Here is a 13,976-nt window from a genome sequence, read left to right on the forward strand (position 1 = left end):
TAAAGAAGGCAAATGGTATGTTAGTCTTCATAGCAAAAGGATTTGAGTATAGGGATAGGGATGTTTTACTGCAATTGTATAGGGTGTTGGTGAGGCCACACCTGGAGTATTGTGTGCAGTTCTGGTGTCCTTATCTGGGGAAGGATGTCCTTGCTATAGAGGGAGGTCAGCAAAAGTTTACCAGGCTGATTCCTGGGATGGCAGGTCTGTCATATGAGGAGAGACTAAATTGGTTAGGATTATATTCACTGGAGTTCAGAAGAGTGAGAGGAGATCTCATAGAAACTTATAAAATTCTAACAGGGTCAGACAGGGTGGATTCAGGAAGAATGTTCCCGATGGTGGGGGAGTCCAGAACTAGGGGGTCATAGGTTGAGGATAAGGGATAAACCTCTTAGAACAGAGGTGAGGAGAAATTTCTTTATCCAGAGGGTGGTGAATGTGTGAAATTCGCTCCCACAGAAAGTAGCTGAGGCCAAAACATTGTGTGATTTCAAGAAGAAATTAGATGTTGCTCTTGGGGTGAAAGGGATCAAGGGATATGGGGCGAAGGGGGGATCAGGATATTGAATTCGATGATCAACCATGATCAAAATGAATGGCGGAGCAGGCTCGAAGGGCTGAATGGCCTCCTCCTGCTTCTAGTTTCTATGTTTCTACGCTCTATATTTCTAATAATGGTCGGGTAACAAAGGCAGTTTATCAAATATAAATATAAAAAGATTGAGCAGAAATAATGAAATTGCCTGTGCAACACTGTATAGAGTGTCCGAAATAAAAATACTGGAGACAGGACTGAGGAACAAGGTAGAGTCGGGATATCTGAAGCATATTACAGAGAAAACAGGACTGACAATTAAATATTGCAGATTCTCATGCATTTCAAAGAGATGGGGAAGTAAGATAGCATTTATCCTGCATAAGATTGTTGAGGTGGGTTTTTCCATCCCCTCCCCTCCCCACCATTCCCCTCCCCCCCCCACTCCCCCCCCCCCCCCCCCCCCCCCCCCGTAACCCCCCACCACCACCACCATCCCCACAACCCTGCAAAATGTTTTCTGGCAGCAGAGGTAGCATACCATTGGCTTCCAGTGGGATGTTCCGGTCTCCCCAATGTCTACGGCGTTTTTGAGTGGCTCGCCCATCCCGCTGCCAGGGAACCACACCAGTGGGGGCCACCTTCGACGGGACTGGAAGATCCCACTGGCGGGAAGAGCTGGAAAACCCGGCCCTTTGGTTTTTTGAGTAAGTGCATCCTTCCGATGTTTTCCGACTCGATCTTGCCATTTTATTTATGGGATTGGAATGAAGCAAGTCACGTGATGTTACAAAGCTAGTGGCATCCTCAGGGCCCCTTGTAACAAATAGGTCAATGTCATTTGCTTCAGAATCCATTGTTGTTAATCCATTTTTCCAGTGACTTTTCCTTAAAAAAAGTTTTTTTTTCTCAATAAAGTGCCACTTGAGAAATTGGGTCACAGGACTGGCAGAGCGACTGAATGGAAGAGATCCGTTCAAGTCAACATAAAAGCAAATTATTGCGGATGCTGGAATCTGAAACAAAAGCAGAAAATGCTGGAAAATCTCAGCAGGTCTGACAGCATCTGTGGGGAGAGAACACAACATCCTTTCTGGTCTGGATGACCCTTTGTTAGAGTTGAAGACAAAGACCGGAATTTTACCGTCCCGTCCACCACAGGAATCGGAGCAGGCAGACCATGGATAGATCAGTTGACCTCAGGTGGGATTTTATGGTTTCGGGAAGAGTGAGGCTGTAAAATCCTGCCCAAAGAAAATAGGACAAGATTTATACTATTGGGGTGGAACGGGGGAGTTAATTGGCAAAACTGTCATGGACAAAAAGACAAAGGGGATATAAGTGGTGGTGATCATGGTTAAGAAGGGTACTAATAGCGGCCCATTAAGAGATCAGAATGTGTTAATAGCAGAGCAAAGGTACGCAGGGTGTCAACGGGCAAACTGAGATATGTAGCATATGGCCCGAGTGGGGTGGAGGGGGTAGAACGACCATTCATTTCAATGTGGCCATTAACCCAGGAAGCTTCAGAGCTGGTTTCCATCAATAATGGGCTGGGGATTTGCTGAGAAGCGGTGAGTGGCGGATGAAATAATAAGTGAAGATCAGCCAGCAAATAGTAGCATGGGAAGAGATGACCCATGAAGTAGAAATCGGTACAAATTGCTCGCGAGATTGGGCTACTCCATCATCAGCTGTGTTAAAAAAATGTCGGCCGCGCTTCACTTCCCCGAGAGAGTCGTGAGGTCGAACGATTCACCCAATAAACTCACCAATGAAAGGCTCGTCCAGTAATTAACAGAATAAGTGACCTGAGAATTGTTAATCACAGCCAGTCAACCTCTTTTGCCCAGAAGATAGACAATTATAAGTGTGAAGTCTTATTCCTTCAGGTAATAAATTGCTGGTGATAATTAAAATCTCAGATGGTACATTTTTGAACTTCTTTTCCCACTTTTTCCCATCTTCATTCCGTCTTATTCTGATCTTTCTTTCCCTCTCTTCACAGGAGGGAATTCTCCTGTCCGGCCTACCAGGGGAATGGTAGTGGGCTGGGAGTTGACCAAGCAAAGGTCCATTTACCTCGGGCAGGATTCTTCGGTTTTTGGGTGAGTGCAGCTGGAAAACCCCACCCTATACCTTTTTCTGTTCCGGATTTAACCCTGGATTCATGCGCTCTAATTCACCCTGCACCTCAAACTTTCCTTTGGGTTCTTTGGGGGATTTTCAAAGTAACTTCATTGCAGTGTTAATGTAAGATGACTTGTGACACTAGTAAATAAACTTTAAACTTTTTCAATCCTTAAATCTCCTTGTTTAAGAGGAGGGGAGGTGATGGCCTGGTGGTATTATCACCAGACTATTAATTCAGAAACTAAGCTAATGTTCTGGGAATTTGGATTCGAATCCCGCCATGGCAGATGGTGGAATTTAAATTCACTTAAAAAAAATCTGGAATTTAGAATCTACTGATGACCATGGGACCATTGTTGATTGTTGGAAAAACCAATCTGGTTCACTAATGTCCTTTAGGGAAGGAATTCTGCCGTCCTTATCTGGTCTGGCCTAGATGTGACTCCAGAGCCGCAGCAATGTGGTTGCCTCTCAACTGCCTCTGAACAAGGGCAATTTAGGAATGGGCAATAAATGCTGGCCAGCCAGCGACACTCGTGTCATAGAACATAGAACATAGAACAGTACAGCACAGAACAGGCTCTTCGGCCCACGATGTTGTGCCGAGCTTTATCCGAAACCAAGATCGAGTTATCCCACTCCCGATCATCCTGGTGTGCTCCATGTGCCTATCCAATATCCGCTTAAATGTTCCTAAAGTGTCTGACTCCACTATCACTGCAGGCAGTCCACTCCATACCCCAACCACTCTCTGAGTAAAGAACCTACCTCGGACATCCTTCCTATATCTCCCACCATGAACCCTATAGTTATGCCCCCTTGTAATAGCTCCATCCACCCGAGGAAATAGTCTTTGAACGTTCACTCTATCTATCCAAAGATGTGCGGGTTAGGTTGATTGGCCAGGTTAAAAATTGCCCCTTAAAGTCCTGAGATATGTAGGTTAGAGGGATTAGTGGGTAAATATGTGGGGGTAGGGCCTGGGTGGGATTGTGGTCGGTGCAGACTCGATGGGCCGAATGGCCTCCTTCTGCACTGTAGGGTTTCTATGATTTCTATGATTTCTATGATATCCCCTTCATCATTTTATAAACCACTATTAAGCCTCCCCTCAACCTCCTCCGCTCCAGAGAGAACAGCCCTAGCTCCCTCAACCTTTCCTCATAAGACCGACCCTCCAAACCAGGCAGCATCCTGGTAAATCTCCTCTGCACTCTTTCCAGCGCTTCCACATCCTTCTTATAGTGAGGTGACCAGAACTGCACACAATATTCCAAATGTGGTCTCACCAAGGTCCTGTACAGTTGCAGCATAACCCCACGGCTCTTAAACTCCAACCCCCTCGCCAATAAAAGCTAACACACTATAGGCCTTCTTCACAGCTCTATCCACTTGAGTGGCAACCTTCAGAGATCTGTGGATCTGTGTCCCCCGAACGAATAAAACAAAATAGGTCATTATCCTCGTCAGTCACTAAACTCCTGGCTGCCAAATTAGGGGCGTGGCACAATGGTTAGCACTGCTGCCTCACAGCGCCAGGGACCTGGGTTCAATTCCCGGCTTGGGTCACTGTCTGTGTGGAATTTGCACATTCTCCCCATGCCTGCGTGGGTTTCCTCCGGGTGCTCCGGTTTTCTCCCATGGTCCGAAAGATGAGCTGGTTAGGTGCATTAGTCATGCTAAATTCTCTCTCTGTGTACCCAAACAGCTGCTGGAGTGTATCGAATTGGGGATTTTCACTGTAACTTCATTGCAATGTAAGCCGACTTGTGACACTTTAACTTTAAACCTTGTCTTTGCTTGCCGTTACCAGCTCGCACTTACGGCAACGTATAGGGTACAAAATCTTTTAAGATGAACCGTGCAGAGCAAGGTCTAACATTCCACAAGATGTCTTGGTCCAAAGGATGCCCCCGATCATCATTATTACCGCTGGGTATCTACAGTTCTGGGTCAAAGGAAAAGGCTGTGAAATTAGACTTTGGACACTGAACACAATTCTCTGAAATCCACGTCTCCCCATTTTAGCAGAAAAGTTCAAAGTTTATTTATCATTGTTACAAGTCGGCTTGCAATGAAGGTACTGTCAAAATCCACACTCCGGCGCCTGTTCGGGCACAATGAGGGAGAGTTTAGCATGGCTAATGTACCTAACCAGCACGTCTTTTGGATTGTGGGAGAAAACCAGAGCATAAGACCGTAAGAAATAGGAGTAGAATTAGGCCATTTGGCCCATCAAATCTGCCCCACCATTGTATAAGATTATGAAGGGAATAGATAAGATAGAAGCAGGGAAGTTGTTTCCACTGGCGGGTGAAACTAGAACTAGGGGGCATAGCCTCAAAATAAGGGGGAGCAGATTTAGGACTGAGTTGAGGAGGAACTTCTTCACCCAAAGGGTTGTGAATCTGTGGAATTCCCTCCCAAGTAAAGCAGTTGAGTCTGCCTCATTGAATGTTTTTAAGGCAAGAATAGATAAATTTTTGAACAGTAAAGGAATTAAGGGTTATGGTGAGCAGGAGGATAAGTGGAGCTGAGTCCACAAAAAGATCAGCCATGATTTTATTGAATGGCGGAGCAGGCTCGAGGGGCCGGATGGCCTACTCCTGCTCCGAGTTCTTATGTTCTTATCCCTTCACTCTGAGGTTGAGCCCTCGGGTTCAAGTCTCTCTCAGGAGTGGAAACATTCTCTCCACCTCCACGCTATCTAGGCCTCTCAGGATTTTGTAAGTTTTAATAAGATCTCCCGTGATCCTTCTAAACTCCATCAAGTATAGACCCAGACTCCTCAATCACTGCTCATATGGCAAACCCTTCTTTCCTGGGATCATTCTTGTGAACCTCCTTTGGACCCCCTCCAAGGCCAGCACCTCCTTCCCTTGGTATGGGGCCCAAAACCACTCACAATGTCCCAAATTCTGGAGCAGCTGGAGGAAACACACGCAGACATGGGGAGAACGTGCAAATTCCACACAGACAGTGAGCCAAACCGGGAATCGAACCCGGGTCCTTGGAGCTGGGAGGCAGTAGTGCTAAGCACTGTGCCACCATACCGCATTAACCCATTCGAGATAAAGTAATTAGTACTTTGAATGAAGCAGCAGACTGAGATGTTTCAAGTCAATGTGTTCGACCCGAGTGCCGCAAAATCCCACAACAGAACCTTGACACAGTGAGCTTCAGAAATTAACACTTAAACTTCCAAATATTAATCAACTAAAGGACAGTCTTTACTTGGAGGAAATCTGTGTTAACACCACTGTTAGATCAGGCAAAAATAAACTGGTAAGACACAGACAGTATGTCGCAAATAAAAGATCTTACTTAAGAGAGTTTACTCAAGAGATGTGGCGCCGTGTTACTCGTAAAACTCTAGGAAGTTCAATAACTACCAGCTAGTAAAAGCAGAACATGGAATCATCAGGATACATCCAAGACTTTGAGTAACAGAATATTTATTGAGTAAATTGATCCACATTAAAAGAAGAGGCTATAGATATTTCCAATAATGTTTAATAACCAACTGGTAACAAGCAAATAAATGTGGAACAAGTAATGACCACACACCCCAGGAGAAGTAACACGATCTTGGGCACGGGCATTTTATAGTGTTCGGAAAGTGATTAAACAAAATAGAGGGATTCACACTGAATTTATAGGCAATCACAGGAACACATCTTTTATTAATATGATGAGTGGACCAGTCAAAGTCTCTTCTAACTTGCAGCAAATTCATTCAAAGGCAAATTGAGCCCAATAGAAAAGGATTGGAATAAAGGAAATGAAATAATCTTTTTGTTTAAAGTTTATTTATTAGTGTCACAAGTAGGCTTACATTAACACTGACCATAAGACCATAAGACATAGGAGCAGAATTAGGCCACTCGGCCCATCAAGACTGCTCTGCCATTCAATCATGGCTGATTTTTTTCTCATCCCCATTCTCCTGCCTTTTCCCCATAACCCCTGATCCCCTTATTAATCAAGAACCTATCTATCTCTGCCTTAAAGACACTCAATGACCTGGCCTCCACAGCCTTCTGCAGCAAAGAGTTCCACAGATTCACCACTCTCTGACTGAAGAAATTCCTCCTCATCTCTGTTTTAAAGGAGCGTTCCTTTTAGTCTGAGGTTGTGCCCCCTGGTTCTATTGCAGTGAAGTTACTGTGAAAATCCCCGAGTCGCCACACTCCGGCGCCTGTTCGGGGACACTGAGCGAGAATTTAGCATGGCCAATCCACCGAACCAGCACATCTTTCATAGAAATCATAGAAATCATAGAAACCCTACAGTGCAGAAGGAGGCCATTCGGCCCATCGAGTCTGCACCGACCACAATCCCACCCAGGCCCTACCCCCACATCTTTTACCTGCTAATCCCTCTAACCTATGCATCTCAGGACTCTAAGGGGCAATTTTTAACCTGGCCAATCAACCTAACCCGCACATCTTTTGGGCTGTGGGAGGAAACCGGAGCTCCCGGAGGAAACCCACGCAGACACAGGGAAAATGTGCAGATTCCGCACAGACAGTGACCCAAGACGGGAATTGAACCTGGCTCCCTGGTGCTATGAGGCAGCAGTGTTAACCACTGTGCCACTCCATCTCCAGTGGAGATCCCACCATCTTTTGTTTCTCAAAGGGCTGAAGGGTAAGTCAGCTGCTACTGGAGTGGGCACTGCTGGTGTTGAGTGAATTGCACAAGAGCAGTGCTGTCACAATGAGAGGAGGAAAAATGAAGAGATAGAATCATAGGTGCAGAAGAGGCCCTTTGGCCCATCGAGTCTGCACTGGCATGCGAGAAACTCCCACCTAATCCCATTTACTAGCACTTGGCCCATAGCCCTGAATGTTATGATGTACCAAGTGCTCATTGGGGTACTTTTTAAAGGATGTGAGGCCTCCACCACCCTTCCAGGCAGCGAATTCCAGACCATCACCACCCTCTGGGTATAGAAAGTTTTCCTCATGTCCCTCCTAAGTCTCCTGCCCCTCACCTTGAACCTATGTCCCCTCGTGACTGACTCTTCAACTAAGGGGGAAAGCTTTGATTTGATTTGATTTGATTTTGATTTGATTTATTATTGTCACATGCATTAACATACAGTGAAAAGTATTGTTTCTTGCGTTCTATACAGACAAAGCATACCGTTCATAGAGAAGGAAATGCGAGAGTGCAGAATATAGTGTTACAGTCATAGCTAGGGTGTAGAGAAAGATCAACTTAACGCGAGGTAGGTCCATTCAAAAGTCTGACGGCAGCAGGGAAGAAGCTGTTCTTGAGTCGATTGGTATGTGACCTCAGACGTTTGAGTCATTTTCCCAACGAAAGAAGGTGGAAGAGAAAATGTCTGGGGTGCGTGGGGTCCTTGATTATGCTGGCTGCTTTCCCAAGGCAGCGGGAAGTGTAGACGGAGTCAATGGATGGGAGGCTGCTCCCTATCCACTCTGTCCATGCCCCTCATAATCTTGTTCACCCCGATCGGGTCACCCCTCAGCCCACTCCAACGGAAACAACCAAACCTATCCAACCTCTCTTCATAACTTAAAATGTTCCATCCAAGGCAGCATCCTGGGAATCTCCTCTGACAATTGAGGAGAAATGAAATAGAAATTAAGTTATAACTTTTATAAAATGCTGGTTCGGCCTCAATTTGAGAAATGTGTCCAGTTCCGCACAGAACACATTGGGAAGGACGGGAAGGCTGTGGAAGGGATGAGAAAAAGAATGACCAGGATTGTTTCAGGGATAAGGGAGTTCTGCGATGGATTAGAGAAACTGGGATGTTCTTCTCACGGAAGAAAAGGTTGAGAGGAGTTTTGACCGCAAGAAACTACAAAGGGTTGTGAACATAGCCCAGTCCATCACGCAAACCTGCCTCCCATCCATTGACTCCAGCTACATATCCTGCTGTCTCAGAAAAGCAACCAAAATACTCAAGGACCCTACGCACTCCAGACATATTCTCTTCCACAAGAGAGACATTTTGTGTCCTGCTGGACTCGAAACGTCAGCTCTTTTCTCTCCTTATAGAAGCTGCCAGAGCTGCTGAGATTTTCCAGCTCTTTTGGTTTGATTAGTAAGTTTGCGGACGACACAAAGGTTGGTGGATTTATGGATAGCGATGAGGACCATCACAGGATACAGCAGGATATAGATAGGTTGGAGGCTTGGGCGGAGAGATGGCAGATAGAGTTTAATCCGGACAAATGTGAAGTAATGCATTTTGGAAGGTCGAATAAAAATAGGAAATATGCAGTAAATGGCAGAACCCTTATGAGTATTGTTAGGCAGAGGGATCTGGGTGTACAGGTATACAGGTCACTGAAAGTGACAATGCGGGTGGAGAAGGTAGTCAAGAAGGCATACGGCATGCTTGCTTTCATCGGCCGGGGCATTGAATTAAAAAATTGGCAAGTCATGTTGCTGCTTTATAGAACCTTAGTTAGGCCGCACTTGGAATACAGTGTTCAATTTGGGTCGCCACACTGCCAGAAGGATGTGGAGGCTTTGGAGAGGATACAGAAAAGATTTACCAGGATGTTGCCTGGTATGGAGGGCATTAGTTATGAGGAGAAGTTGGAGAAACTTGGTTTGTTCTCACTGGAACGATGGAAGTTGAGGGACAACCTGATAGAAATCTACAAGATTATGAGGGGCATGGACAGAGTGGATAGTCAGAAACATTTTCCCAGGGGGGAAGAGTCAATTACTAGGGGGCACAGCTTTAAGGTGCGAGGGGCAAGGTTTAAAGGAGATGAACGAGGCAAGTTTTTTACACAGAGGATGGTGGGTGCCTGGAACTCGCTGCCGGGGGAGGTACTGGAAGCAGTTAATTGAGTTTTAAGGGGCGTCTGGACAAATACATGAATAGGATGGGAATAGAGGGATATGGTCCCCCGAAGGGTAGGGGGTTTTAGTTCAGTCGGGCAGCATGGTCAGTGCAGGCTTGGAGGGCAAAAGGGCCTGTTCCTGTGCTGTAATTTTCTTTGTTCTTTGTTTCAGATTCCAGCATCTGCACTAATTTGTTTATATACTCCCTTCCACCTTCTTCCATTGGGAAAAAGGTACAAAAGTCTGAGATCACGTACCAACCGACTCAAGAACAGCTTCTTCCCTGCTGCCATCAGTCTTTTGAATGGACCTACCTCATATTAAGTTGATCTTTTCCTACACCCTAGCTATGACTCTAACATTGTATTCTGCACCCTCTCCTTTCTTTCTCCCCTATGTACTCTATGAACGGTATGTTTTATCTGTATAGCGTGCAAGAAACAATATTTTTCACTGTATGCTAATAGGATTTCCCATTGATGCAGAGAGCTGGCACCTGACTGATGGGTTGAATGGCCTTGTTCCATGTTGCAACCATTCGACGATGTTATTCTATACTTTCCAGTGGGTTGCTCCTGATCTCCTGCTGTAACACGAGGCAAAATATGGGCCAGTGAGAGTCTGTCAGTCATGGTAGCAGCCTTGTGTCTCAGTCAGGAGGTTGTGAGTTCAAATCTCACTCCAGAGGATTGATCCAGTGCTGCACTGTTGGAGCTGATTTCTTTCATATGAAATGCTAAATAGAGACCCTGCCCACTCTCTCAGGCTGACATTAAAGATCCGGGCGGCATGGTAGCACAGTGGTTAGCACTGCTGCTTCACAGCTCCAGGGACCTGGGTTCGATTCCCGGCTTGGGTCACTGTCTGTGTGGAGTTTGCACATTCTCCTCGTGTCTGCGTGGGTTTCCTCCGGGTGCTCCGGTTTCCTCCCACAGTCCAAAGATGTGCGGGTTAGGTTGATTGGCCATGCTAAAAATTGCCCTTCGTGTCCTGAGGTGTGTAGGTTAGAGGGATTAGTGGGTAAATATGTAGGGATATGGGGGTAGGGCCTGGGTGGGATTGTGGTCGGTGCAGACTCGATGGGCCGAATGGCCTCTTTCTGTACTGTAGGGTTTCTATGATTTCTATGATCCCAATGCATTATTTTGAAGGATTAGTGGAATTATCCCTGTTGTCCTGTTCTGGTCACCCTATTATAGAAAGGATATTATTAAAGTAGAAAGAGTGCAGAAAAGATTTACTGGGCTGCTACCGGGACTTGATGGTTTGAGTTATAAGGAGAGGTTGGATAGACTGGGACTTTTTTCTCTGGAGTGCAGGAGGCTGAGGGGTGATCTTATAGGGGTCTATAAAATAATGAGGGGCAGAGATCAGCTAGATAGTCAACATCTTTTCCCAAAGGTAGGGGAGTCTAAAACTAGAGGGCATAGGTTTAAGGTGAGAGGGGAGAGATACAAAAGGGTCCAAAGGGGCAATTATTTCACACAGAGGGTGGTGAGTGTCTGGAACGAGTTGCCAGAGGTAGTAGTAGAGGTGGGTACAATTTTGTCTTTGAAAAAGCATTGAGACAGTTGTATAGATAAGATGGGTATAGAGGGGTATGGGTTAAACGCGGGCAATTGGAAATAGCTTGGTGGTTAAAAAATGGGCGCATGGACAAGTTGGGCCAAAGAACCTGTTTCCATGCTGTAAACCTCTGTGACTCTATAAACGTTATCCTTCAATTAACATGACTAAAAACAACAAATTATCCAGTCATTATCGCGTTACTACAGTGACACAGTGGTTAGCACTGCTGCCTCACAGCACCAGGGACCCAGGTTCAATTCCGGCCTTGGGTGACTGTGTGGAGTTTGCACGTTTTTCCCGTGTCTTTCCTCCGGGTGCTCCGGTTACCTCCCACAGTCCAAAGATGCGCGGGTTAGGTGGATTGGCCATGCTAAATTAACCCTCATGTCAGGGGAATGAGCAGCGTAAATATGAGAGGTTGCGAGGATGGGTGGGATTGTGGTCGGTGCAGACTCGATGGGCTGAATGGCCTCCTTCCGCACTGTGGGGATTCTATAATTCTATGAATCCACCTAACCTACACATCTTTGAACACTTAAGGGGCAACTTTAGCATGGCCAATCATCTTAACCAGCGCATCTTTTAGACTGGGAGGAAACTATAGCACACGGAGGAAGCCCACGCAGAGAATATGTGCAAACTCCACACCCAAGGCTGGAATTGACCCCAGGTACCTGGCGCTGTGAGACAGCAGTGCCAACCACTGAGCTACCCTTTCAATAGTAGCACAGTACACAATTGCTAGGAGACATTCTGTTATTGAGATTGTTTTTTTTGTAAAAAGAAACATCTGTTGAGACACAAACTCACCCCGCAACATGTAGTGGTCCCTTTCACAATAAAGCTTCCATTCTTATGCAATTGTCTATAAAGCAGCCACTAATAAATTGAGGTGTGAAATATTTTTTCGCTGTCCAGATTACCATGAGGTTTGAAAATAGCGTCTGCAATTTAGATTAAATCCAAGCGACTAATTACCTCAAATTGTACACTCATCGTGATCATAGAATTTAAATGGTTCCAAACTCAGTTGCAAAAACAGACCACCCACTACGTTGACTTTTGGTTGCATGCGCCACAGAGGCTATGTTGAAGGAATGAGCGTTTCTCAGGGCAACGAGATTTGGGATGAAGCATGGCATGAGAGCAGTCAAGATCTTCACTTGTGTCACAATAAAATAGCAACCACCTTCACCAATTAAATTCCCACACCCGAAAAACAATTATTCTGAGTGATTGGAAGTGATAAGGAGAGAAAAACCACTTCTGCTGACTTTCTAATCATAAAAGGAGTTATCATTAAGTACTTGTTTTGCTAAAGTCAATGTGAAAAAGTTTACCCGCACGTCTTCCCTAAACTGCCTCCCATCTTAAACCTGTGACTATCCACTCTATCTAAGGCTGAGCGTCAAATTCTCCACTCTCGCTGGCAGCTGGGGTTATCCAGTCCCGCTGCTGTGAGCTGTAGTTAATACTTTGTGGCAGCAGCAGGGTGCGTGAGACCAGAGAATTCCGGCCAAATACGTCAAACAATTTTTATTACCACCCTATAGCATTTTACCCTGTTCCAAGCTTCAGGTAAATATTTAGAACAATATCAGTCCAGTTTTGGTCTCCTTACTTGAGGAAGGATGTGGTGGCGTTGGAGGCAGCTCAGAGGAGATTCACCAGATTGATTCCGGGGACGAAAGGGTTGATGTATGAGGAGAGTTTAAACAGTTTGGGGTTTATACTTGCTGGTGCTTAGAAGGATGAGAGGGGATCTGATTGAGGAATATAAATTTTTTTAAGGGATTGATAAATGTAGACCAAATGTTTCCTCTTATGGGGCAATCGAGAACGAGACGTCACAGGTAGAATTGAAGTTAAAGTTTATTTATTAGTCACAAGTAGTCTTACATTAATACTGCAATGAAGTCACTGTGAAAATCCTCTAGTCACCACACTCCAGCGTCTGTTTGGGTACACTGAGGGAGAACTTGGCATGGCCCGTCCAGCTAACCTGCACATCTTTGGACTGTGGGAGGAAACCGGAGCACCCGGAGGAAACCCACACAGACACGGGGAGAATGTGCAAACTCCACACAGAGAGTGACCCAAGACAGGAATTGAATCTGGGTCCCTGGCGCTGAGAGGCAGCAGTGTTAACCACTGTGCCGCCATGCCGCCCCGTATAGGTTGAGAGACGGTAGATATAAAACTGAGATGAGGAGGAACTACTTCCCACAGAGGGTGATGAATTTGTGGAACTCATTGCCCCATAGTGTGGTGGAATCTGAATTGTTGAATGGTTTCAAGAAGGAGATAGATATATTTCTAAATTTAAAAAAGGAATGAGGGGATATGGGGAACAGGTGGGGAGGTGGATTTGAGACCAGGGAGAGATCAGCCATGATCTGATTGAATGGTGGAGCAGGCTCGAAGGGCTGAATTTGCCTACTTCTGCTCCTAATTCCTGTGTTCCTATGTCCTGTGCATATTGGTTCACACTCTTTGGTTCGGCATTCCAATGTCATTCCATACTCCAGAAAATTCCAAAATCCGGGAATTAATTGGTCCCAAGCATTCTGGACTGGAGGTAACAAAGTATTTTTACTTTGCTTCTATCGTGAGGACATAAAACTTGGGAACAGCTGTGCTTTTCTTTATGTGTGACTGCAAACCTAATTGCACATTATACATGCATGACTAAATTTAACATTGCCAAAGAGCGATTTCCAGTCTGTACTCTAACCTCAGAGAATCTGATGCCAGTTCTAGGCGACCTGGGCATCATTTGGGCATTTTCTTTTTTTCTTTCCATCCAAATTCCTTGATTTGAGCGTTACTCCCGTTTCCCTGCCAACCCCCTGCCCCCGGCCACTGTCCTAGAAGGAACAGGTGTCACAACAAAATGGCGGCC

The sequence above is a fragment of the Mustelus asterias genome, chromosome 15, assembly GCF_964213995.1.
Source record: "Mustelus asterias chromosome 15, sMusAst1.hap1.1, whole genome shotgun sequence".
NCBI classification, from domain to species: Eukaryota; Metazoa; Chordata; class Chondrichthyes; order Carcharhiniformes; family Triakidae; genus Mustelus; species Mustelus asterias.